At 33.3% G+C, this 27,627-nt stretch overlaps 1 long non-coding RNA gene and 1 pseudogene across 3 annotated transcripts; one reads left to right on the top strand and one right to left on the bottom strand.

The window, feature by feature from the left end:
* Positions 1–191: 191 nt before the first annotated feature.
* On the top strand, positions 192–22,312 carry LOC145620505 (uncharacterized). 3 transcript variants are annotated; one of them, XR_014108247.1, is made up of 6 exons: positions 192–618; positions 2,391–2,497; positions 4,881–4,930; positions 5,032–5,199; positions 19,664–19,785; positions 21,244–22,312. It is a non-coding gene; the product is annotated as an uncharacterized LOC145620505 (long non-coding RNA). The 3 variants fall into 3 exon arrangements; XR_014108246.1 differs by adding an exon at positions 13,083–13,133 and having other exon boundaries at positions 19,664–22,312; XR_014108245.1 differs by having other exon boundaries at positions 193–618; positions 19,664–22,312.
* Positions 11,923–13,051, bottom strand: LOC145620504 (abscisic acid receptor PYL2 pseudogene; annotated as a pseudogene).
* Positions 22,313–27,627: the final 5,315 nt, after the last annotated feature.

Here is a 27,627-nt window from a genome sequence, read left to right as displayed (position 1 = left end):
CGCATTAAATATCTTTAGATAATGGGCATCCAAGGGGGAGTGTTACAAATAATAATGTATGCCCATTATAGCTTGTAAATATCTCTTTTATGACTACCTTAAGTATGGTAGTAATAACATCCTTGTAACCCTCCATATGTCATTTTGTCACATTAACCCTCTCATGAATGGACTCTTCATTGTCCGTATAAGTTACAATATTCTATCATGTATATATATAGGTTACTCATGAAATGGATGTATATAGAGAATACAATTACCTCTCTACGTATACATCTCTCTCTCTAATATTCTCTCTTTCCTCTTATTACATAATTGTTTTTTTTTGTTTTTTTGTTGTTGTTGTGGTTTTATAAGTCAAAAAATCGTGTTTCATTTAACTTTGGACCCTCTACTAGCCTTGGACTTGGACTATTGACAGTTTAGCATCGGATTAAATTCTGTCTACATTATTTTCTACCCGCAACCAAAAAAGAAATAAAATTAAAATGGAATGAGGAAAACCAGCCCAGTAACAATCAGTTGCAGAAATGCAGATCATCCCCACCGAAAGCAAGCATAATAGAGGAGGTCGGCGAGCCACATGGGTTACGCTCGTCTTGCCGACATCAACCACAGGTACCTTCTAATTTTGATTATTCTATTTCTATTATTTGCTGATTAGGGTTAATCTAGGATTAATGTAATCTAACATCGTCCTATTATATGTTTATTTTAATTGGATGGTATTATTTTATTTGAATTGAAGTGTTTATTTTAATTCATGATTTCATGTTGTTCAAATTCTATTGAGTTTGATCCGCCTTGTAATTAGCAAAGAATAAAACAACAAATTAATCCCATTTTCCAACATTAGTACTACTGTAGTTTTCAATCTTAGGTTGTGTAAAGTGTAGATTTTTTTTGAAATGGGGAACAATTAATTTCTGGGTGGTCTCTAGAAACAGCTGATTTGTTTTGATTTATGATCAGAATTCAAATAAAATAAAAAATGGGAACTTTTCTTTGATTTAATTTAATCAAGTGGGTATTAAACTTTGATCTAAAGTGTGCCGTTGTTTGCCGACATATGAATTTTTAATAGTTTTGAGGATGTTGGGATTTGGGGTTATTTTATCATATGCAAATCTATTATTTTTAATTTTATTTTAGTTTCTAAGAATGTATATTATTCTTGTGACATTGTCACTTATATTTAATATTTTAATAAGTATATGTAACTTAATTCAATTGCACATTTCAATAATTCATAGCTGTCTGCTTATTTTGCATCACATGGCTTTGTGAACATAATGTTAAGAAGCTTGTAAGGTATTTGATTTTTGATATACATGTACACATGTCTATGTAATTTAGTTAAATATTCATTGTTATACTCTGATAGACATGTCTGATACGAGTAAGTGAGCAACTCTTTAAGGTCGGGTAATTTTGTGTTTAGCTGTATTGGTGTCACTTAAATCTATTATGTAGGTGTTAATGGTGGGTCTTCAAGTTTTTGGGTTAAAACATTGTGTTCAAGACCCTCAATTTCAATATTGTTGTGGGATTGGATCGTGCTTTTGTGTTGGGTCAACTTTCACACGGTTTTTTGTTCCTATTTTGATCTTGGGTAAAGTCTCAATATTGTGGTGCATCCGACCTTACACTGGGAAAAAAAAACTATGTTGTAGTGTTTTCTAATCTAGACAATGCTGTAAATGTTATTTATTTATGTTTTTATACTACGGAGTTATTGTAAACCTAAGAAGAGTAAAATGTGAGCAAACTAGCCAATGCAAAAACGGAAGACTGGTTGTTGTAGATATATAGCATAATAGTGGCAGTTAACTGGAAATCCTTGGTTCATTGCTCGCAACGTGAGTGAACTTGATTTCGATCATTTTAGTAAGATCATTAGTTTTCTTCTTCAGTTGTTGCTTTCTTGGACAGTTTTGTCACTTTGGTGTGCCAGTGCCTGGGTACATTTGTTGTAGCATATCTGTATCATTTTTATGGGTTACTATATTTATGACTACTATGAAGTGCCTTACATTGCCTTTTTTTTTTCTTTTTGATGTTATTTACACCAAAACATTTTATATCTTTGAAGTTGCCTTGGACCTTTATTGGTTATATTTCTTGCTTAGTTTGATTGAGTTTGCCTAAAATGTCTATGTAGAAATCAATGTTTATTTTGCCTTTAGTTCTATGCCTCTGCGATTTGTATCGGTTTTCTGTGTATGGCTTCTTATTTTGAAGGAATTTGTGTATAGATTTTTTTATCCTTTATCTTACCGTCTCCATCTTTTGTGATTTACTGCCTCATCTATCTTGTTTTTTATTTATTTATTTATTTATTTTATAATCTTATCTCAATTCTCCTTTTTGTTTTGGACATTCTTTCGCAGGACAAATATCTTACTTACATTCTTGTATATCTTGCCAGAGATGGTGATCAGGCCAGTACTGCACCAAGAAATGAAAATTGAAGCAGACTTCACTCTTTTGTAATCTGGTAATTCCTCACTACTGTTGTTGTTTTATGTAGCTATCATTGGGAATTACATGGTCTACTATATTCACAACTTTCCTCTGGCATACTATAAATTTTAGGTTGCGAATAACAAAGCTTAAAGGCATTAGAATGTTCTATTATTTTCAATTCATCTGGTCAGTGCTAATGATAGGATGTATATCATGCGGATTGCGCTTGCTAAAGGATTTTACCGAATAGTTCAACTTCTGAATACAAGGTTTAGAAAGATAACCAAGCTTCTTCCAGAATGTTTGTGTATTCGTGATGCTTTTTTCATTCTTTTTTAGCATACTACTTTGTTTTTTGGACAATCCCCCAAGTGGATGCATTTGCACTTCTTTAATTTCAAAAAAAAATTAAAAAAAAAAGAATTAAAGAAATAAAATTTGGGGCTTGACTATCTGATGAATTTTTTGCTAGTATACGTTAATATTTGTTATTTTACTTGAAAAACTTATCTAGGCAGACTTTGTGATAAGCAAGTATTAATTCATAGTAAGCCAAGACGTTTTTATTATCTAGCAAAAATAAAATAAAATTGAAGAAAGATGATCAGTTGGGCAAAAAGTGCCTATGGATCATTAAGTTGAAGCGATAGTTTAAAATTAATCTTTGTCTTTTTTTTTGTCAATCAATCAATCAAAGCCTTAATCCCATAAGTGGGTTCGGCTACATGAACCAAAAGAGCCATTAAACTTGTCAATTTATATCATTAAAAATAAAAAGAGCCATTAAACTTGTGTGATTCATACGTGATGATAAAACATAGTCATGTGACATGTGGGATCTTGATAAATCATCTCGTTATATAATTTCAACATATAACCTTTTTGCTTACTGTTAATTAATTATATTAATAGTCGAAGTTATTCATTGACAAACATGACTAAAGAAACATGCCAACTAAGAAGAAACATGACAAACATCATGAACTCTTATTATGTGGAGTTAGGTGGCAGAAAAGTAATCAGTTGATAAGTGTTTCAATTGAATGTCTCAAGGACGGTATGCCATAATATGTTCTTCATTGGATGCTATAATCTGTAGATTTGATTTCCTGTGTCTTCATGTAAACAATCTCCATTTTGTGTGCTTCTCATTCATCATGGTATGTTTGGCCACCTCATTTAATTTGTCCTACCATTTTCATCATATTTGACAGCAAAATCCATTTTGTCTTACACTTCTATCTAATCTAATGCTTACAGTGAGAAATGAATTTCTAGTATTAGCTGAAGAGGATTTTAATTTTAAAAGAAGGCAGTGTTATAAATAGTGCTGACAAAATCATCAAAAGGAGATTTTGAGTCACAGGGATGGGTCAATATAGGGAATGGGAATGGGCTGGATATGATGGGGAACAACCTTATTCTCATAAAAATTAACTAGCAAGTTGGTTATTCTCATAAAAGTTAACTAGCAAGTTGGTTTAAATTACTTATTTCTGCACTAAGCATATGGCTTACATATTTGCCCAGAATTTGGATACAGAAATGAAATATACCTTGAAATTAATGCAACTTATATTGAATGATTGTTGATGATGTGATAATCAACGATTTATCTAAATATGACCCAAAACTTGTATTGGTTTTTGGAGAAGTTGATTCAATGGGTATAGGTTTAGGGCCAATTTAAAAGAATCTTATTGGATAGGATTTTAATGGACTAGGTCAATATAATTGCCCAATAATTTTTTGTATGAAAATAGTTATGATAAAATAAAAATAAATAAATTAAATTACATGTAGGGTTTGTATTCATTAGTACTTTCTCTTGCCTCTTTCGTCTTTCATTTTTCCCATGCTTATGTAATGACCTTCCCATCATTAATTTGCATAATCTGCTTTGGCCGAGTTTCTTATGACCCAACTAGCTATTGGCCAATTGATCCACACCGTTCTTGACTCGATTTGCTTGATTACCGGGCCTACTCGAAACCATATCAAATGACTCATCACTCAAATATGGTTTGAACTGAATCTGATTTAATGACCTTTTTTCCATGTTTAGCTAAATATCCTTTGAATTTGTCACATATGGACTTGGGAAGATCAAATGCATATGCTATATGGTCAATAGAAATTTTAATTCAGCTATTTGTGATAAGAGTAGAGTTTTGGTTTTCAAACCGTAAAAGCAGAGATTATCTATTGATAGAATGAATGATTACTTTTTGAAACGTTTTTGTGTAGTAAATATTCCAGTTGCATGTTATGATCTTTGCAAATATATTATCTTTTTGTGTGTTCATTGTGCTCATGGGCAGCATTCAAATATACTATTCTATTGTAGCCTGCTTGATTTGGTTTTACCCTTTAGCTACTAATTTGGAATCATTGGATTACATTTTTTTTTCCAGTCTGAAGTTGCTGTAATTTTCTTGCAAGAATTACTGTACATTCTGCTAAGGTAGTACCAGAAATTATAAGCACTTTACAATTACATGCATATGAGGTTCTATTAACTTAATTAATTTTGTACTGGGATCATTTTGGCTCTTGCTTATGTAGGTTTTGAAGACCACATAAATTACTTTTTGCCATTTGGAATTTGGAATTTGGAATCATGACGTTGGATTGAATCAATCACGATTATTTAATGCCTATATTCCTCAGATGAGATTCCTGATGTAGACGCCACATAAAAGCACATGCTCTTTCTTGATGGATAACTTGGAGGTATGTTTGTGAAGAAGTAGCTATATAGCCAAATTTCTTACTCTGTTTGCCAATGAATCATCCTGTGTGTGTGCGCGTACACATATTATTGATCATGTGATGCTAATTATAATTTGTTCAAGTGCACCTTTTTAGTTTGAGAGCAAGGGAGATGTGCTGCCGCCCATTGTTTTTAATGATCTTTAATAGCTTTATGTTAAATATGTCTTAAAATTTTGGAAATTGATTTTCAAGCAGCTTTTCCTAACAAGAAAATATGTAAATTGGCTAATAAACTGTATCATCCAGTCATCCTTCTAACTATCAAGCTTTTTTTTCGTCTTTTTTTTGGTTTGTCCTATTTTACTCACTTTGCCCCTAACCGATAACAGACTTCTTTTGAGCACATAGATCAAGGGAATTCTTGTGGGCTTGTGGCTGGCCTTTGTTGAATAAAATACCAAAGTATTAGATATGCTTTAGTTTTTGTAATTTAAGAAGAGAGTAAGTCGGGACAATGGGAGTATGGGACAGATAAAAAGAGGGAAATATAGGAAAAGGTTTCTTGTTTTTTTAACTTGAGGACCTTCCCAGAAAAGGAAAATGGGCAATTGAATTGTGACAATCTAAAATGAAAATAAGGGAGCGGAGGGAGTACTTTGATACTCTATTTTTCCTTAGATTTAAGCATAAATATATCATTCTTCCTTTGTTCCGACAAGGAATTTCAAATTGAATGTTTACTTATTTGACCAAAGTCTTAATCCCAATGGTGAGGTGGAGGGGGCATTTGGGCTTGGTTGGGTAAACTAAATCGAATTCATCTCCTTAGTTAATTGACAAAGATTCTTTCCCTATATTTTTTTTTTTTTTTAAAGCAAAATTTAAGTACTATATGTTCTTATGAACCTAATTTATTTATATCATCCTTAATTACCTTCATCCGAGTGATTTTGGCCTCCTTGGTTTCTTCTATAAATCCCATGGTCATAATTCTCCATTTCCCTTCGAGTTACAAGTTTTGCCACCTCACAAGCCCATAGCAACGTGATTGTATCTTTCCTATATCATCCTTAATAGCAAACTAACATTCTTTCAAATACTTCCATTATTAATTATATTCTTTACGGTGTTCATACACATCCATCGTAACATTCAAATTTATGTGGTACCCAATTTTGAGTTCTCCAAGTTGTTTGAGATGGGGCCTGATTCTATTTATGTGTTGATGATGTTATTAACAATGTAATTTATGGTTAAGGTAAGAGGGGGCAAAATATACTTCTGTTCCCATAGTGTTCTATAATTTGTGGGATTTTGGTTAAAAGTACTAAATTGATAGTTATAAGAAGTTGCCTATATATTTGATGCTACGGCCAAAAGGCTCTAAATTTGATCTAATGCAAACCTCTATAGAATATCTTTACATTGCACCTAAATCCAATTCATGTGTTACTTTCTTGGGATTCCTTGTATCATGGTTTGAAAATGCAAATTCAGTTGTGATCGCAGGACATCAGAGAATGGATATGATAGACTGTGTCACAGTTTTGATTTCAAAGTCTCATTAGGATTTTATTGTAGTTGTATGGTATTAGAATTATTAGAGTAGAATAACATATGATTAGAGCCATTAGCCCATTAGTGGGAAGACATGGGGAATCTTCACTATTTCTCTTAATAGGAAGTAGTTTTTAAGTGATAGATGTAACTTTCAATGTTTGATGATTTGGGGTTGGAACATTTAATAGATGTGATCGTGGGTGTTTGAAAGACCGCTTGTTGATATGGACGATTTAGGTCCGTGCAATTTGAAATCCTTTACGATAAGGCCCGACTAGCATGACTAGCATTATAAATAGCCATTTTTTATAGCATGACCAGAACGTTGTGACCTTGTTTTTACACCATGACTAGCATTATAAATAGCTACTTTGTATAGTAAACTATTTTGATGGAGTATATTTAGAATTGATCTCAACGATATTCTTCAATCAACAACCCGACAATCCACATGCATGCATAACAATCTTAGTCTTCTGTGTACCTAAACAGTTCCCTATGATCATTAATGACATACCTTGACTTTTGCAATCTACCATCACACAAAGTTGCTCCGAGGGGAATGACTAAAGTGACCTTTCATCACAATTAAAGTTCTGTATGGCTCTATCCCATACAACCAGTATATTATCCTACAATTCCCTTATAGGATGTCCCAAAATACTACTCCCTATTCATTAGTTTGACTAACACTTGCTTATGTATTAGTTTGTCAATTGATATTTAAACCTTTCTACTCATTCTCTTACGTACACCAACTTTTCTTCTTGCGTACACCAACTCATTTACACAATCTCTCTTTATTACATCCACCCACCTATTTACACAATCTCTCTTATTTTATCCTAATTTATCTTATATCCACTTACCTCATCAATACTCTCTTTTTCTAATTTACTTGATTTGTGTGCCAATTGTAAGGAGGAAAAAGCATCTATAGGCTTGCTTGTATTATAGATCGGAAGACGTGGGATTTTGGAAAGGTCAAGTGTGTGAAGGATATTCACCAGAGTTCTTGTTGGAGACAAGGAGATAAAGGATAGGTGGCGGTCTTACTTTGATAATCTATTTAGGAGATCGACTCAAGACATTGGTGATACAAGTGTCCCACATGATATGGTTAATTGTGAGTTTATGCAAAGAATTCAAAAGGGAGAAGTCAAAATGACGTTAAAAAAGATGGGATTGAAGAAAGCGGTTGGGTCTGATGACATTCCTATTGAGGTTTAGAGATGTTTGGGAGAAAGATGAATTGAATGGTTGACAACTTTTTTCAACGAGATTTAGGGATGTAATAAGATGCCTTTGGAGTGCAAGATAAGTATTTTAATATCTTTGTATAAGAACAAAGGTGATGTCGAAGATTGTGCCAAGGATCAAATTAATGAGTCTTACTATGAAACTTTGGAGCGAGTGAAAGAACAAAGGTTAAGGAGAAGTGTGAAGGTCTTAGATTACCAATTTGGATTTGGAAGATCGACTTCGGAGGTTATCCATATAATAAGACAACCAATAAAGGTCTATCGGGACAAGAAGGATCTACTTATGGTTTTAATTGATTTGGAGAAAGCTTATGATACCTGTGAGGAACTGTCGGTTTTTTTCTTGACTGAAATCTTGCTTCAAAGACTCTTTCCTCCTACAGCACTAACAATGGCAAAAATCAAAAAAAAAAAAGGAAAATTTGCCAATTACTACCGCGTATTAAAGTCACTTTGAAAATTGCTACCGTGAAATAAAAAAACTTGTGCCTTACTACCATAAAAACTTTTAAATTTTTATTCTACTACCAACCTTTGCTTTAGGTTCTTTATGACATCACTAACTCACGTTTAACCCTTGTTTAAGCAATTTAACCACCAAAAAAAAAAAAAAAATTCTAACCCATGGTTAACCCCCTAACTAACTTAACCAAACCTCCCCCTTTCCTTCATTTCTCCTTCTTCAGAATCTTCACCATTAGAACCGCTACCTATTGCAAAGCGGGGGCTTGTGAAATCTCTGATATTAAAGTTGTTTCTCTAAATTGACCACTTATTCTTCCCATCTATACTCTAATCAATCCAAGGGAAACGATCAATTTGTTTAATTTCCTTATCAAAAATTTGGTGAAATTGTTTTCAAATCTAGGGTTTAACGTATTTTTGGAAATTTTCAATTTGGGGTTTTTCGTTAGCGATTTTGGTTAATTACTTTAGAACTATTGTATTTTTCTAACTACGATTTGAACATTATTAGTGATGCAGTTTTTTATTTTTTATTTTTTTAACTCCATAATTGTGACAGCGAGATGTTTAGAGGGGCAAGGTCAGTGGGTTGGAAATGCAAGTGTGGGTTGAAGCCCTGGACCAAAGAAAACCCCAGTAGGAGGTTTAAAGCTTGTCTAGCTAGATTTTGATGCGAAAAACAATACAAAGGGTTGCATATACTTTGTTTGGTATGATGAAGAAATGACAATTTGGCAAAGGGACTTAATTTTGGGGCTGCTGGAAGAGAATAAATCTATTAGCTTGGAAAATGAGATTCAAAGCCAGAGTAAAGATGAGAGAGGGAGAGTGAGAGAGAGAATGAAGAAGAGAGAGAAAGAGGGAGCGGAATTGGGTTTGTTTAGGGGTAACCATGGGTTAGATTATTTTTTTAAATTTTTTTCTCTAGTTTTGCTTAAGTAAGGGTTAAATGTAAGTTAATAACATAATAATTGAGTTAAAGTGAAACTTGGTAGTAAAATAAAATTTTTAAAGGTTTTTATGGTAGTAAGTCACAAGTTTTTTATTTCGCGGTAGTAATTTGCAAAGTGGCTTTAATTCACAGTAGTATTTGGCAAATTTTCTTTATATTAATAAGATGGGAATACAGTTTTTTATTTCGCGGTAGTAATTTGCAAAGTGGCTTTAATACACGGTAGTAATTGGCAAATTTTCCGAAGAAAATTGATTATTATATTGATAAGATGGGAATACAGTAAATTAAATGATGATTCCACTTTCGAAAGGTGGATTCTCTCCTGAGTTTGAGCTTTCGAGAGGCTCACTCTCTCCCAATAACAAACCACTCAATATTCAACATATCCTTATTCCTCAGATTATCCCTCCTAACAAACCTCTAGCTTATACCCTAAGTTACTACTAATAGACTATGCCTAACATGCCGTTCCCTCAAATATTGATTTTTTGCAATACCAAGGGAGATCTTTAGTGGGCATTAACGAGAAAAGGCGTTTTGCAGAAGTGTGTTGACATCATTAAGGACATGTATGAAGGAGCTAGTACTAGTGTGAAGACCACTGTTGGGAAGACCAAAGAGTTCCCAATTACAATTGGAGTTCATCTAGGTTCTATACTTAGCCCTTTTCGTTTTCTTATAGTTATGGACGAATCGATGAATCCTATCCAAGATGATATACTATGGTGCATGATGTTTACTGAAGATATTGTATTGATTGATGAGACGAAAGAAGACGTGGAAAGTAAGTTAGAACTGTGGAGACGGACTTAGGAGTCTCGTGGCTTGAAGGTGAGCAAAAGTAAGACAAAGTATTTGGAATGTAAGTTTAGCGGTGTGGGAAACAATGAGGCAAGGGTGATCACCTTGGATGAGTAGATTGTCTAAGGTTATGAGGTCTTTCGATATCTGGGAATCTGGGATCTATCATTCAAAAGGATGGAGAATTGGATGGAGATGTATCTCCTAGGATCAAAGCAGGTTGGTTAAAGTGGAAGAGTGCGACATGTTTTTTTTTTTATATGTGATTCCCGGCATACCCCATAGATTAAAGGGGAAATTCTACCGAATGACAATAAGGCCTGCTTTGTTATATGGTACAGAATGTTGGGCCGTTAAGCATTGCCACGTGCATAAGATGAATGTGGCGGAGATGCGTATGTTGTGATGGATGTGTGGCCATATAAAAAAGGATCGGTTGATGAATGAGATAATACGTGAAAGTAGGGGTTATATCGATTGAGTGCAAGATGAGGGAGAATCGCTTAAGATGCTTTGGCTATGTAAGAAGACGACCGTGACGCTCTGGTAAGGAGGCTATGGGAATGGAGTTACATTTGACCTTGCCGGGAGTAGATGGAGAGAAAATGGAAGATATCGAGTGGGTGTATACCTGGGTAACAATCTCTTGGATGAATGTGCTTTTTATCTACCAAAAACAAAATTAAATAAGGATGTGATAAATAGTAGTGTATGTGTGTAAATCTTTTTGACACTTAGGGTGTGTTTTTCAATTTGGATCAAACTTATTAAAACTTATAAGAACTTATTTTAGCTGAAATTGAACTCTGATAACCTTTATTCTATTTGCACTTATTAGAACCTATCAACCATATGTTCATTTCTAACAGTTGCATGTTCTCACTATCAAAAAAGTATTGCCTAGTAAACCTTATGTGAACAAATATTCCATGACTTATACTTTTTCAATCTTCTTTGTAGTTAAATAACTCTTTCAAAAAAAAAAAAAAAACTCTTTCAAAAGTCTTTATATTGAAAATTCTAAAAGTTGTTTCTTCTTTATATCTTTTAGACAAGGAATGTTTATTTTCTTTTTACATGAATTTCTTCATGCTAATAAGCTTTAAAGTCTTTTGTATTGACATAGTAGCAAGTGGAAAGCTTATGTATTATTGAATGAGGATTTTAACATATTTCTCTTGAAACTATTCTCTTAAGGTGAAAAAAATAGAGCTTACTATTTAGGACCCGCACAACATATCAATTTAAATACTACCTCCGCTTCAAATTATTTGCACCGATTAGACATTTTCTACTCGCACTTTTTGTCAAATCATTGCAAATAATTTGGAACGAAGGTAGTAAATTTATTTATTATTACTGTAAGAAAATTTCACTAACAAATTATTGTCAAATATAAATTTAAAAAAACCTTGTTTGACATGCGATCATGTGTTCAATAATGAAAGCCCTTGACATCCAATCTGGGTTATATTATTGATCATGTTATCCTTGAATCTTTTGCTAAGGGTTAATCAAATTTTAACTCTAAAAGGAAATAGTATTATATGGTAGATAGCTGAGGTATATGCATGTATATTGTTATCTTTTGCTGAAAAACCTTCCTAGAAACAGTCAACTGACCTAATGCTGCTAGTTTTGAGGAACCTTTTTCTAGTGCAAAGGTTAATTATGTATGAAGTGCAAGCATATCTCAATCTAGTTTTATGTCTGCTAGCTGAGTAATTTAAGGGTTTCGAGACCACTAAGACATCCAGCCTAGACTCTTTTGACTTCTTTTTTTAGAGAACCGTCTTAATTCAAATTGGTTATGTCTATAAAAATAGAGTATTCTGGATCATCAGAGATATTGCTTTTCAACCAATCAGCATGCTTAAAACAACTATCTAATACAGTGTGGAAAAATTCAACTTACAAGATGTAACAGCATTCCCACTAACAAGAGAAAAATCTCTGACAGAGTCAAAATCCAGCTTTAGACCTAGCCATTCAACAATTTTGCACTCATCACCCTTTGATCTTCAGCATTCAAGAGGCTGTCATCTCTGATACCTCGGCTAATTTTTGAAGATTTAGTTTTACTACAGTATCAGCAAACATCTTTGTGTCCTCTGCTGTGTTTCCCTCTGGTATATCTACAGTGTAGGATTCCAAGACAATGGTGTAAACCCTCCCCGTGTGTTTTATTTCATTTACTGATGTGACAGAGCAGTAATTCATAAGTCTGTGTTCACCCCCTAGGACCTTGAAGCTTAATATACGTCTCTGATCATCAAGCATCTCTAATCTCTCAGTGCTCCTCTCTGCAGGAAGTCCTGAGATTACTGTTATATCCCTCACACTACCTACCCCTCCATCACCCCTCATTGTGCAACTCTTGATCAAATACTTGTAAGCTTGAGGGTTATCAAAGGCTCGGACATACCGCCAAACAATGTTTGCCGGTGCGTTTATGCGCTGGATTATTAAAGATGTGCACTTGTTTGGAGGCAAATTAGCACTATGGCATGTGCTTATGACATCTTCCAGTTTTGTGTACTCTTCTGCTGTAAGACTTTGGGAAGTTAATCGGTTCCGATCCATTTATGTGTCTGTTGATTTTTAGCTAATAGTTGAGATGAAACAAAATTAGTGTGGCAGAAGATCTTGGTTGAAGTAGTAAGAGGGAGTGAGGTGAAATATTGAAGTGGTGTAGGGAGAAATTTGGAAAGAGAATTTAGCACCTTTCATGTGACAAAAGGGCATATTTATTGGCTTTTCTCTGGGAGTGCTTGGGGGAATGGTTGTTTGACTTTTCTGTCTGTGTATATGATTTGTTTATTTGGAGTAAGAGATTCTTTTTTGGTGTTATTGGACAGCTCAATGCTCTCAGGGAAATTACTAAGTCGTAGTTAGCAGCTGGTACACAGGTAATGCTCTTAGCTACTTGAGGGTTTACTGTCTTTGAATATGCAATCAACCGCGGGTATTACCATGCGGGCGTATATATTTATAAAAACAACAACAACAAAGCCTTAGTCCCAAATTGATTTGGGGTTGGCTAATATGAACTGTCATAAGGAACCGTCCGATATAGAAAAAAGGACATAACAAGATAATTAGTTGAAAAAGTTTGTAAAAAAGGTGTGTAAAGTGAGGAAAAGAAAGAGCATCCAAGAAAATTTTAAGAGTGTTAAAAAAAAACCAAGATTAAAATTCAAGAATGTTTTAAAGGAGTGGTAAAAACGTGAGTAAAAAAACATGAAGATCTGAGAAAACTTTAGCAAAGGAAATCAGTTAAGTTGTTAAAACACGAATTGAGTAAAAATAATTAAAGTAAATACTAAGATAAAATAAGCAATCGTAAAACTTGGGTTATGTGTACTCATCCTTTTTGGTTTATTTTTAATTTAACAAAAACTTCAATAGCACTAGGCATCAATATGATACCTTTGAGCTTTCAGATTCTATATGTTTGGTTGGGCTTGTGCACAAAGAGGGTCACCTTACTTTAATATATTTTTGGAACTGTTTTTTTATATTAATATTATTTTATACTATTGTCTTGTTCATTAATTGCGATTTCTCAAATCATGTAGTGGAGATACTGTTGGTATAGTCTTAGCTGATATATTATTTGTTTTTTTTTTAATTTTTTATTATTTATTTATTTATTTATTATGGATGCAATACACTTGGTTATCTGGCCATTGTTGGGATAAGCTAATGTTTGGGGTGTAAAAGTTGTGATTGCAAGAGATTTGTTGCACATTGGTAATGGCTACATTATTTCAGTTTTACAAGAGTTATAGTTGACATGATCTGGTCATCACTTTAGTCTGATTAGTTGTGAATCTACCAGTGTTTGTTTCTATAGACTTTGTTTCAGTCATATTTGCTGTAATGTTTCTGTACATCTCAGTCATTCAGCCATGAAATTGATAGGTCAATTTTCATCAACCCCAAACTAATGGTTTGAGGTATTGTTTTGATGTTTTTTGAACATTTCTGCCTACTTTCTTTCTATATTGATGGCTTCCACAGGGTTGGATTGTTGCTGTCCAGTCTTAATCTCTACTAAGACGAGTATATCGGTTTTCCTAATTATCAGATAAAAAGGCAAAAAAAATGTGACAATTGTGGGAGAATGTGCTTGGATTATGATGAGAAACAATACTTTGTATATGATTTAGTATAAGTTGAAGGATTTATGTGGATTTTCACAAGTTAGTAGAAATGATTTTTATGCAGAGACAATGGGTTAGATAAAATAGTCTGTTTGAGCTTTGCGTTAGTGTTATGATCATCTTAAAATCTTAGAGGCTTAAATTTTGAGAGGTTTTGGTACAAATAAAGCCTGGCAAAGTGTTAAGAACTGTTGTTAAATGCCTCTCTTTTATCTCACTTCAGCATAATATTGTGTGTCATGCACAGCCTGCAGCAATGAAACAAAGGAGCTATTTTGCTCCTTTTTGGGCTTCTCCGAGTAGTATGTTCGTTAGAATTATCTGGCTAGTCATATCTTCTTCATTCAGTGATTGGAATGGTTTGTTACTCCATCCTTCATAATTGTACTATGATTAGAGCTCAATATTGTTTTTCCTAAAAGACCCTTCTTGCCTTGTTAAGAGCTGTTTTTAAATGCACTGGTCTGACTGACAAGGTTAATCAGTTGTATTAGCACTGTGCTGTGTGAGGCCTTAATTAAAATTCGTGTAGTGAACATGTAAAAAGATTGATCTTTTGAGAGGTAACCATGCAGTACAGTGTGTATGGTCTTTCTTGTGACAATTAGAGGTTGTGAGACTCGTAACGGGTTCAACTGATTCCATACATAGGGAGTATCTTCACGTCTAATCATGCAAGCTAAATGGTTAGTTACGCCGAAAATTATCATAGGATTTTCTGTGTTCACATGCTGTCGAGATCTGAAAATTAAAGGTGTTAGCATATCTTGTATGTCCTTGTCTCAGGAGTGTACACTTTACTGTCAAGGACTATGTGTGATGAAGACACTTTCATAATTATAGCAGCTCTTGCATTGCTCATAGAGTCTTTGAAAGCATGGTCACTGCTTAAAATGATTTATTTATATTTCTGAACATTAGGAGCCGCAATAATGTGCATACCATAACCCCACTTGATTCCCTGTCATATTTAGTAATGAGATGGCTTCACTGTCATGCATTTTGGTATTTAAAGTGTCAAAGTTTACTAAATCAAGAAAGCTAGGTGCTTTGAAACAGGTTGACTATCTCTGTCTCTTAGATCTTATAAAAAGGTTCCAGTTATATTCCTTTATACTATACAACCAAATAATATTTCCAGAAATATTGAAAGCGAGTCCTTTTATTGAAAAAAGTCTTTACATTTGGTTTTGTTCATTAAAATTAGAATCTAATATAAGATCTTCTATTAAATTGCTTTATTCTTAGTACATTAGGTATATTATTTTAAGTTTGAAAAGACTCTACATTAGGTGTATGAGTAGAGAACATTAACCACTTGCCCTTTTTTTTTTCAAATTTTTTTTTTTCAAATTAATTGTTTGTTTTTTTCTAACTGTTGGATGACAATAAGGGTTTGTTTGTTTGTTTGTTTCATCCTATTTTAACTTGACAAACTTTTAAATAAAACGGATGTTCAGTAAATTACTGACCATCCGTTATAAAGTGACAATAAAATGCGCAAAAGTTACACAAAAATGCACAAAAGTTGTTCTGACATATAAGAGTTATTTATGCTTAATTGATAAATTTGACAAAAGTGACAATAAATTTGACAAAAGTGACACTAAATTTGACAAAAGTGAACCCGTTGTTCAGTAAATTACTGAAAATCGGGTGTATACAAAAGTTTTCCATTTAACTTAGTTGATCTTATCTAGATAAGTTTTGACAAAATAATATCAGACTAAAATTATTAAGTATTACTAAATAAAATAAGCTTAGATAAGTAAAATGAAATTTCAAAAGAGTTTAGACAATATACTTTGAGTTCAAATTAAATAAAATGATTTTAAATGAAATAAAACAATTTCAAACAAATCAGATGAAGCAAATAGAACATAAGTAGCATATCGCTTTGAATTTGTGTTTCTTGTTGTTCTTCTATTTGTTCATGCTTTCTACCGGTCTCTACTACTATATTTTTTCTATATATTAAGGATAATATTTAGTCTTTATTCTAGTATTATAAAGTTTAGGATGGAAAGAGTCTCAACAATCTAGCATTTTCTCATTCAACTATTGGTGCTATGTTTTTGCACATTACTCTCTCTTGGACCACATATATGGCATAGCAATTATTTTGTAGACATTCTGTGATCTGAGAACGTAATATTGGTGATAGTAGCATCCAACTTAGTTTATAGGAAAGCATATTCTTATCACTTAGGCTGCTGGTGCACATACTACAAAGTACTCCGATATACGAAGTATATTTTTATCACATACGTAGTATATGGAGTAAATGTTTTATGGAAGTATTAGTTTTTCCCAGTGCATTCAACTTTTTTTAAAAAAACGGAAAACTTGATGATTATAAACACTTTATTACCTAATTTAAATAAGTATCTTAAACAAATTTTAATGTTATATGTCTAAGATATCCTAGCTTGTACTCCTTCCGTTTTGTTCTACTCACTTTTTATTTTAAATGAAGTAAGTTTTAAAAGTGAACATAAAATGAAATTCAAGAAAGTTATAAAAAGGTGGTTAAAACATTTAGAGTCAAAATCATAAAGGTTTGAGAAAACTTTAGTAAAGGACATCAATACTGTTCATAAAACACTATTGGGATAAAACAATAAAAGTAAATACTCAGATTAATTTAAAAAGTATATATATAATCATGACACGTCGTTGACATGAATTTTCTCTCTCCACACCGCTCTATCCAATACCTTATTATCCTCAATCCCAAAGCACTCATGTCAGTGATGTCACTCTCAATCTGCTTCTTCCAAGCTTTTTTAGGTCATATTCATCTCATTGTGTACTTTACTAAATTTAATTTTAATTTCTTTACAAATGCATAATTAGAGCTATTATTGATTGAAATAATGAGATGACAAATGTGAAAAACAAAATGTTTGCAACTAAATAAAATAACTGTGGAAATATTTCTAATCAATTAGGCCTAAAAGCCGTAATCCAAGCTAATTCAAGTAGTTTTATCATTTTGGCTGAAAAGCCGGCTTTTTAGCTAGTTGAAAGAGTCATTTACCAAACAAGTTTTTTTGGTTGGTTGGCTAAATAATAAAAAAAAAAAAAAAGAAAAAGAAAAAGCTGAAAGCCGATCAAAGAGCCTCCGAAAATCTCATTTCTCTACTGTTTTGTTATATATTTTACATATAATTAATCAAACACTACTATTTTCTACGTTTATTCATTTCTAACTAAATCCAAGTTTCTATTTATTTTGAACCCAAAACCCCTTTATCTCCTTTTATTCACCTTTAATCTACCAAATCCCACTTTTTCTTTTATATTCACATATAACTAATCAAACCTTTGTATGTTCTTTTTTTGATTCATCGCTCCTAAATATGTGTGCATTGAGTAAGTGAAACTTTAATGTAGGTTCGAGGTACTTAATAAATGATGGTGTATTATATGAAAACTTTTCCGGTGGTATGGCTGTTGTCGTTGCAAGTTCCTCTGGTGGCTGGGGACCTGGGGTCTCTAGTTAGATGTCACTCATGTCAAGCCTAAGTAAAAGCAAGGATTGAGGGTAAAAAAATTAAGTGAACAGAGGGTGGAAGGTTTATTGAGGTTTATTTAGGAATTGGCAAACCCCCACCCCCCCCCCCCCCCCCCCCCCCCCCCCCCACCCTCTTGAAACTAGGTCGACATATAGATGTTCAGCGTAATGGGTCACCACATCTGTAATACCAGGTTACCACCCATCTTTGGTTTTGAAAGTTGTAAAGCCAATGAAAACGCTTTCTTCTCCAAAATAGTAGCTGTCTTAAACTACCTTATCATGCTATCTTCCCGTGGTCCATCTTTCATTGTCTTTAGCTAATGTTAACTAAGTACATACTAGTTACTCCAACTACTTTGCATAATAAAACTTCTCGATTTTACAAAAAGTGTCATTCTTGAGAAATTCTTGTTGCAAATTAGTAATTGTTTTACAATCTCGGTGTAAGCTTTGACAAATATTCTTATTATATTCATTTTTTTTTTTTTTATCAAATTAATGACTTTGCTCCTATCTTCTTTCAATTAAATTATAAACATTTGCATCTAATACATGTATGTCAGTCACTTTAATTTCATCAATCTTCTATATTTATCTATGATCTGCGTGTGACAATTTAAATTGGCAAATTATTGTGTATAAACAGGGTATTTAAATATTGTTAGTTTGTACACCCCAACCCTTAAAAAATCAAGAAAGACGATGAATAAGATAAATCTGTCCATTCCAGTGTTTGAGTCTAGGCGTTGTCAGTTTTAGGTCATATTGGCAATTGGTCATCCTAGGTCAAGTTGGGTTTGGTCCTGGAAATTCAGGATTAGGTCATCTTCGTCAATTTAATTGTTTCTAGTTGACAGCAATAGAGTTACCCTTTTTTTTTTTTTTTTTACCCAAGATGACCATAGTATATCATTGCCTGTATGAGGGTGTTGGGTTGAACTTAGATGAATTGAAGTGTTTTTAACTCTAACCTGATCCAAAGATCAACTTTGACTGTATAGATTTCTTGTTAATAAGCTAGCCTGCACTAGGCTCCATTATGTTTATTTTTTTTTGGTGTTAGCACTACTGCACTAGACTCCAATATGACTTTGCCTAAGTTGATTCATGACCCAGTGTCTGACTATGACCTGAACCAATATAATCCAAACTGAACCTGACTTGAGCAGGCTCTATATCCTTACTACATGGATCAATGAGTAAATTTGTCTAATTTGCTCGGTTATGGTTCATAGAGTGAGCTCTATAACTTATGTAAGCGCACTCTATACTTTCTGGTTGGACTGGTATAATAATTGCTGTAATCTTAATCCCTTCAAGATCCTTTTTTTTATTTTTTTTCCTTCTTTTAGTTTAAATTATAGGACCTGAAGAAAAGAAAACAAAAGGTATACCATTAGCATGTACAATATGCTAGTAGGTTTATCTAAGAGAATTGGATCCTGCAATAAAACCATATCAGATGATATTAAATACCGAGAATAAGTTTCATTTTACTCTGATTTTTGTATGACTTCCACAAAGGATCCACTGAAAAGTATATATCCTTTTAATTGTAATTTATATTAGAACGTTTGAAGCAGCTTAAATGAAGACAGGAGACAGCATATATATTAAGACTGAATATTAACGATTTTACTGCCTAGTGCCTAACTGCCTATTAAATTTTATTTTCGGGACTGTAATATCACAGTTCACTTTGTTTGATTTTTGTTTTTGAAAATGGCTAAGTGCTGCTCTGTTTTATGACCAGGATTGCACAAAAAACTTATTTCTGACGGGCATGCTGAATATCAAGTGTGGAATGCTCAATGAACTAGCATAGCGAGGAAGAAAGACATCCTATTGGGCCATGTCAAAGTCAAACCATGACTGGTAATTTCAGCCTGAAAAATGTGATATTTCATAATTAACCAAGGGAACCAAAAGATCTTCATATCACCATTTGTATTGCTTATATTGAATCTAGTGTACTTGGTGAGATTGTTTATACACCCGGGTGCACCGTACACCCATGAGTATATTGTTCTCATTTTGATGATTGTTTTTCATTTAATCATCAAATGAAGAGCAAAAACTAACCTTGGGTGGGTTGGGTGTACGGTGCACCTGGGTGTATATAACAAATTCCAGTGTACTTGGGCTTGAGATTCTCATAATAAGAGTGAGGCAAGTCCACAATCCTGTAGTCTAACTGCAGCAAACCTGGCAATGCAGAGCACATATTGTTTCCTTGTGTCCTTGTCCTGTTCAGTGGGCTGGCCTGGAACAACCCTTTATTTTAACTGGCCATTTTATTTCGCATTTCTCGTACCATGTTATTGATCGATTCGGTCTGTGTCTGGAACTTTAGTTGAAATTAGTCGAAATTATTGCAATCAGTTGATAACTACTTGTCATAGTATCTGTTTCAAAAGGGAAAAGGGAAATATCAATGGTCTTTTAATCTGACTGTCATGTTTAGTCTAATTTGTCAGTTATAGCACTATTTGTTTCTTTCCATTGTCACTCAAAGAAGTTTTTGCCCCTCAGTATCTCACACTTGCAGTGGAGATCAAGAGGAACATCATGGTTAATTTCCTTAGTTTGACAGATTTTGTTTTCTCCCTTTGCACCATTAAGATTGTATTGCCAGCATAATTATTTGACAAATGGATTAATACATTTTTTGGCATCTTGTTTGTGTTTTATACCTCTTTGTTGAGAGATCCAACACTGCACATGTGGGCATGTAAACATTTCTACACTAAGAATTAGAAGTGATAGTAATCACTTTATGATTTAGGGGGTTTGTTCCTCTCATTACTATTTAGTTTTGAGATGGAAGCTCATTTGGAGTTACAAGCTGTTCAAACTCCCCCCCCCCCCCCCCCCTGTTCACATGTGTTCCTGTGTAGACTTTATTCCATCTCCCTAAATATGTGTCTTTACAGAGGCTTATATTGCATGTCATAGGGATATTTTGAAGGTCTTGGAGACATAAAACGATGGTTATTTGGTGATCTTGGGGACTTATGAAAGAACGTATAGTGTTTCGGGGGATGATGCTGAGTTTCATCCTTAATTTTTTATGCGTAAAGAAGTTTGTCAATCATTGCTTTCCCTTGTTCTACTAGTTTAAATAAGGTGCTAATTAGAGTAATTTTGCCATGTTTTTTTATTTTTATTTTATTTATTTGTTTTGCATGACTCTTACTCTAGTCCCCTTCGTTGAAAGTGCAAGCTATTCCCTATGCAGTCTATTGATACCTTACCTTAGTAATGCCAGAAAAAAGGATAAACTATATAAAGGTTCAAATCTTTATATCGTGGAACTCTGTTTTTCAATCGCAGGGCCATGAATATTTTTTTTTTTTTGGGTGTGTGTGTGTTTGTGCGCTCTGGCATGTTGCAGTTTTATTTACTCGTGAAGGTCGTGAATACATGATGGTTGAAATTGCAAAGGCAAAAGAGAGTGAGAGTCCGACAAGCTTTGAGAACTGGACTCATAATGATCATATTCATCGTTGGAGAAATTCAACAAGAAGAATTCCACCAGAGACCAGCAGATCAGCTGACTGAAAAAGGAAGGGAAGAAAACAATTGGAGATGTTGGGTGGAAGTCATACTTAGATTATACTGGTTTGATTGGTGCTGGATATTGGGAATTAAAAGCTCATGTAGTCATCTTGCAGATTGACGTATAATTAACTCTTATTTTTTCAGTCTTACATGGAATAAAGCTGCAGCTGTATGTGCATCCACTGCTCCAAAAAGATCATGAGCAGTTTCTGTATGCTTATTATGCCTGAAACTATGAATTTCTTTGTCTAGTGTCGTTTCTTTGATTGTCAATGCTTCTACAAAAAAAAAAAAAAAAAAAAAAAAAAAAAAAAAAAAAAATTTACTGTCAAAAAAATTTCCCTTTGTTGCTGTGACATTTTCTGAATCTCTGATTTTCCGATTTTGCAACTGTCTTACTGTGATCGTCTGTGTGCTCAAAAGTGTTGATCCTTTCAAGAGAAACTAGTAATGCAGAGAGTGCTTATGGGATCATTCTTACAGGGTCAGGCATGGTTCTCAGTGTATCGAGGACTGTGAAGCTGTCAATGGAATGATTTCCAAAATACGCATTGAAGAATATTGACTGCAGAAACTGTAGTTGGCAACATCCAGTATTTGTAGTCTAATGATGTTGCTCCATACTCCCTATTATATTATTCAAGGGCTTTGAGACTTTTTATACCTCTAAAACTCGGCTTGAGTGATATCAGTGATTCAATCAGCTTTTAAAACTTGTCTTCCCATTGTTGTATCTTTATAATTTTCGATATTGTTTAACACCAGAGAATTGATGCCCGGAAGACCCCTGGACCCTAAAATCATGAGGGGACTCCGTACATGAAGAGCTGGATAATGAAGATCAAACCAGAGTGAAGCCACCACATTGCATATACTGTAGAAGAAGCCCTTTTTGTTTTGAAGGATGATAAACTTCTGCTCTACTGTCAAATCTGATCTCTTTCTCATAGCAAAAAAGAATTAGTCTTTGAAAATCGGCTCATACAGCTTAACCACGGCCATATTCCTACTAATATTACATCATTGCTTAATGTCATGGGACGAGCTAAATTGCTCCTGTCGTGTCTGAATTCCCAAGGATTGATTCAGGTTAGCCTTCCCCATACGAGCAACAAGCACTATAACAATAATAGAGGAAACAACACCAAGACATGGATCATTATAAGCACACGTGTATAGGGAGGTTGCCTCATGAGATTTGTTGTGTCGAGCATTGGGGAATCTGTCAACACTTCCCCACCTAAGCCACTAACACCCTCGTTGTGGCGCTCCGAGGTTAGCTCCTCGTTGTCCCATTGCAAGGCACACCACTTTTATTTTTTAATTTTTTTTTAATTTTTTTTTTTTTTTTTTTTTTTTGAGGGACAAGGCACATCACTTGAGCAATGAGCATACAACCTAAGTGATATGCATACAATGCGCTCGTCCAATTGTGTAGCCGGATGCTAGCATAATATGTCCCCCTCTTAGCACCACAGTGTGATTCCTCTTTGATATTCTAGCTAGTCAATAAACCATGAATAGTGCAAAAGTATTTGGTGTTGGATTATATTTCGACCCACAACATTTTATAAAAGTAATAGTGTGCAAAATAGCATGTTATTGAAATTGCTTTTTATTTTCAGAGAACCATAAATTCATAGTGGATGTACGCGAAGTGATCATGTTTTCTAGATCTTCGTCTTAATTTTATCAAAATGATTTATGGTCTAATATGGTCTAACCATGGTTTAGTTAAAATATCAAAGTGAATAATAATTTGCAAACTATTCTTTTTTGGTGATTTAGAATTATCAAACTGTAAACCGACTAGAAAAACGATATATTTATAATTGGGTCCAGTTTGGATGACATTTTGAAAAGGACTAGGAGTATATTAAAATAACAAAATGTCAAATAAGTTAAAGTCGAACTTTCGGACATGGACTCCTGGAATTGAAAAGAAAGCTCTAACCACTTGAGATATCCCCCATCCTCATTTTATTATAAGAATATTAGCTGTGTTATCTTGATTATTGAGCTCTTCTATAGTATAGTCAGTGCAAATAAGTAGCTACATGCCATAAGCACTGGCATAACCAGAACTTTTACAATTCCCATGTTAAACCAACTTTGCTGCAATGTATACGTTATAAATATTCAAAATTAAATTTTAATTGAATCATGGGGGTGGCTATGGCATACCTTAGCCCCCCTTGATTCCACCCCTGCCCATAAGTCAAGTAAATTAAGCCAATTTGCTTCATTATAGCCCACTTGCCAAGTGAGTCCAAACTATTTACTTCCTTTTGGGTATAGATAGCGAGATTCTTCACACCCTCAAGATATTCAAATATATTAGCATTGAATATACTCACACTTGCATTGAATACTTTCTTTTATCATTTATCGCGCGGCCTGACTTAAGCGTTTGAGCGGTTTCCTCGGACACACTCTCAGGGCCGTAGAAGAGCAAGTGCAAGGTGCCTCTTGCACAGGGCCCCCAATTTAAAGGGGCCCATTTTTGTTTTTTTTTAATATTCTTATTTTGTAAAAAAAGAAAAAAAAAACTATAAACTTGTAGTCTTCTTGTATCACGCTCATATTTTCCTCTCTTTATTCTAACTTCCATATTAAATTCTACAATTTTCCAAATTCCTCCATCAATACAATAGTACTATCATAATTACATCAATGAATTTCATGGAAACTTGTATTTTCTATTTCTCCATTCAAGGATTTTTATCGGAAAAAAATATATATATATACTCAGTCAAATTCAAATGGTTTTTCTTCCATAATAATAAAAAAAAAAATTGGTGAGCAATTAATTTTGATTCTCTATAATTATTCTTGTCAAACGGCGGGTTATCTTCCATCATTCCTCAATCATCTGTTCATCTAATTCTTAATTGATACACAATCAAGCAAAAATAGAAACGATTGAAGCAATTAATTTCACTTCTTTGCCCATCGATTAAAGGTAAAAGTTTGATGTTTTTGTTTTTAATTTTTTTTTTCTGATTTTGACGAAAGCATTCTTTTCAGGTCTGCTAGTTTATAATTCTTCTATAGGTTATTTTTTGTGTTTTATGCAATATGTTCATCATTCCTACGGAGTATTATTTCACAGCTACGGAGTAATTGAATTTTTTTTTAATTTTGCAACATGTAGTTAAAATTTTAATTGGTTGTTTTTTTGCTTTGGTTTGGGTTAGAATGTTAGATTGGCTATTTGTTATAATCTTGATGGTTTTTACGGGCCTAGTATAATTGTAATCAAGTGTATGTGACACTATTATTATAGGTAAAGTATACATAGAAAAATTGTGCATTGCCTAAATTATAGGTAAAGAATTTGTATAAATTTCACATTATTAAGGGCCTCTTTTTCGATTTGGAACAGGGCCCCAAAAATCATTGCTACGGCCCTGCACACTCTTGAGACCAATCAATATGCTCTTTGGTGTAGGTAATTTTCAGCCCAATGCTATATTGAAATGAACAACCACATTATTTTAAAACTAGGGACAGGATTAGAATTGCTTGGTCCATTTCAATGTGGTTCAAATCAGATTTGGATCTGACTATGCACACTTCTAGTAGGGTCTTATCAAATACTCTGTAAAATAGTGTTGTAATTAATTAAAGTGTAAATTTAATACTTATATGTAGCCCTAAGGGCTATGTATATACTAGGGACAGGATTAGAATTGCTTGGTCCATTTCAATATGGTTCAAATCAGATTTGGATCTGACTATGCACACTTCTAGTGGGGTCTTATCAAATACTCCGTAAAATAGTGTTGTAATTAATTAAAGTGTAAATTTAATACTTATATGTAGCCCTAAGGGTAGAGGTGTCAAATCGGGTACCCAGATGGAGTTTGGGTTGACCCACGACGGGTCGGGATGTTTAGATCGGGTAATGATGGGTCATTTTAACTTAACAAACCAAATCAAATCAGGTTGAACTTAATCAGATTCGGGTTAAAGTTGAGTTCAAGCATGGTCGGATACAAATCAAACTTGGCCCATATCAAATTCGGGTCGAGTCATACCGAGTTCAGAAGAACTCGAGTCCGGATTTTATCGGGTTTATTTGGGTTAAAATGGATTTATTTAGCTTTGGGTCGGGTCATTTCGTATTCGATTAGATCTCGGTTCAAATCAATTCACTTCCGGCAAAAAATTGAATCTCGTTACTACGATAGTTAGCTCATTCTTTTGGGTCGAATAATTTGAATTCGGGTTAATCTCGGTTCAACTCGGCTTTTAGCTATATTAGAATAGTCATGTCATTTTTGTTGTTGGAGATTTTATTCATATAGTTCAGATCATTTTTTGGGTTTCGTTTAAGTTTTTGTATTGGCTTATCAGAATTGATATAAGATTGACAACTCAAGTTATTAAAGAAATTAAAATGATTATTTATCTCCTTGATCAGGTGATTATCACATATTATAAAATGTTTCCTTACGTGTTGGTTTATCATCGTCTTTGTGGCTATTTATCATCGCCAATTCATTGGCTACTCGATTATTAGAAGTATCAAGATTGTCTATTGTATATTAGCAACTAACTCGTGACTAAGAATACAAGATTTTTCATATTTTAGTAACGTTTGATTTTGTTATTGTTAATGAAGTTATACCCCTCCATTTCATAATAATCGCAACACATATTTACTTTACGTTGGTTTCATAATAATTCTAACATCTTATTTAGTAATTAAGGACACGTTACTACGAATATTTTTATTATTTCTCCTCATTAATCCTACCAACAAAAATATTTTATTATTTCTTACTCATATTAACAATTAATTATATTTCCACTCACTACACTTTATATTATAAAATTCTCAATTTGGACCATACCTTGTAATTTTCTTACAATTTTATGCAATGCAAACCCTAAACTAGGCCAATACGGCAATAAGATAAGATTAATGACAATCAGATGAAATATACAAGACTATAAGTTCAGCAGCTCGTCTTGTGTGTGGCCAGCCACACCAAGTAACCACTTATTAAAAAAAAAGTAACCCATATAAAACGAACTGACCAAGTAACCCCTGTAATACAAACTTAGTAACCCCTATAACACTGAGTAACCCTATAGCACTGACGAAGTAACCCCTTTAACACTGATCAAGTAACCTCTTTAACACTGATCAAGTAACCGCGATTACACTAATAAAGTAACCCCTGCCACACGATGTGACTAGCCACATATATAAGACTTTGTGTAATAAGTTCAGATTATATCATATAAGTTTAGATAAGTTTTAATTTATTAAGATTAGTTAAGATAAATTCAAATAATTAAATTCAGATAAATCCATATATGTAACATGTGTTGAAATAAATTCAGATAAGTTCAATTAATTTGAAATAAATTCAGATAAATTCAGATTCATCAAAATTGTGAATATAATACACCTAATCACATTAATATAACATATATACATATTTAATGTCATAAACTTCAAATTTTATACATTTTAGGAAGTATATTTCATGGTATAATGATAATATTGGATTGTTTGACTTTAGAGTGCAAAATCATAGACTAATTGTCTAAATATATCAATCAATGATCATTGTACCGTCCCTAATCCATGCACTAATATCAATCAATGACAATTTGTACATTTTTATTGTCCCTAATATGTTGACTCCATTCAACATTGCTGAAGTGTTGATGCCGCTGCGTGATGAATCAGATTACATTCCCAGATTTTTAGTTTTTGTTATTGTGTGCAATGGTTTTTATAACTCTAAATAAATGTAATTTGATTTCGGTAGCGGTAGTGGACATCAGAAATAAAATTACATAATAATTTTTACTCCATGTTTTTCAATGCAGTATTAATTTTATTTTTGTTTATCAAATTTTAAATTCTAGCTTTTCAATACAATAATTTATTGATCATTTAGATGAAAGCAGTCAAGCAGATGATAAGTATTAGATTTATTGATGAATGCACAGGATAAGTATAGTATTAGTATTAGATGAATGCAGAGGATATATTCTAACTTTTTTTTTTATTAGTATTAGATTTATTTAACTTATATGAAATATGTTAACACAAGGTCCATATCTCACTCTAACGAATGATTGGATTGATTTTGGCATTGGTGTTGACAAGAATAATTAATTAATAATGTACAT

The sequence above is a fragment of the Chenopodium album genome, chromosome 27 (genome assembly GCF_948465745.1).
Source record: "Chenopodium album chromosome 27, dcCheAlbu1.1, whole genome shotgun sequence".
NCBI lineage: Eukaryota > Viridiplantae > Streptophyta > Magnoliopsida > Caryophyllales > Amaranthaceae > Chenopodium > Chenopodium album.
This window is presented reverse-complemented; position numbering and strand designations above follow the sequence as displayed.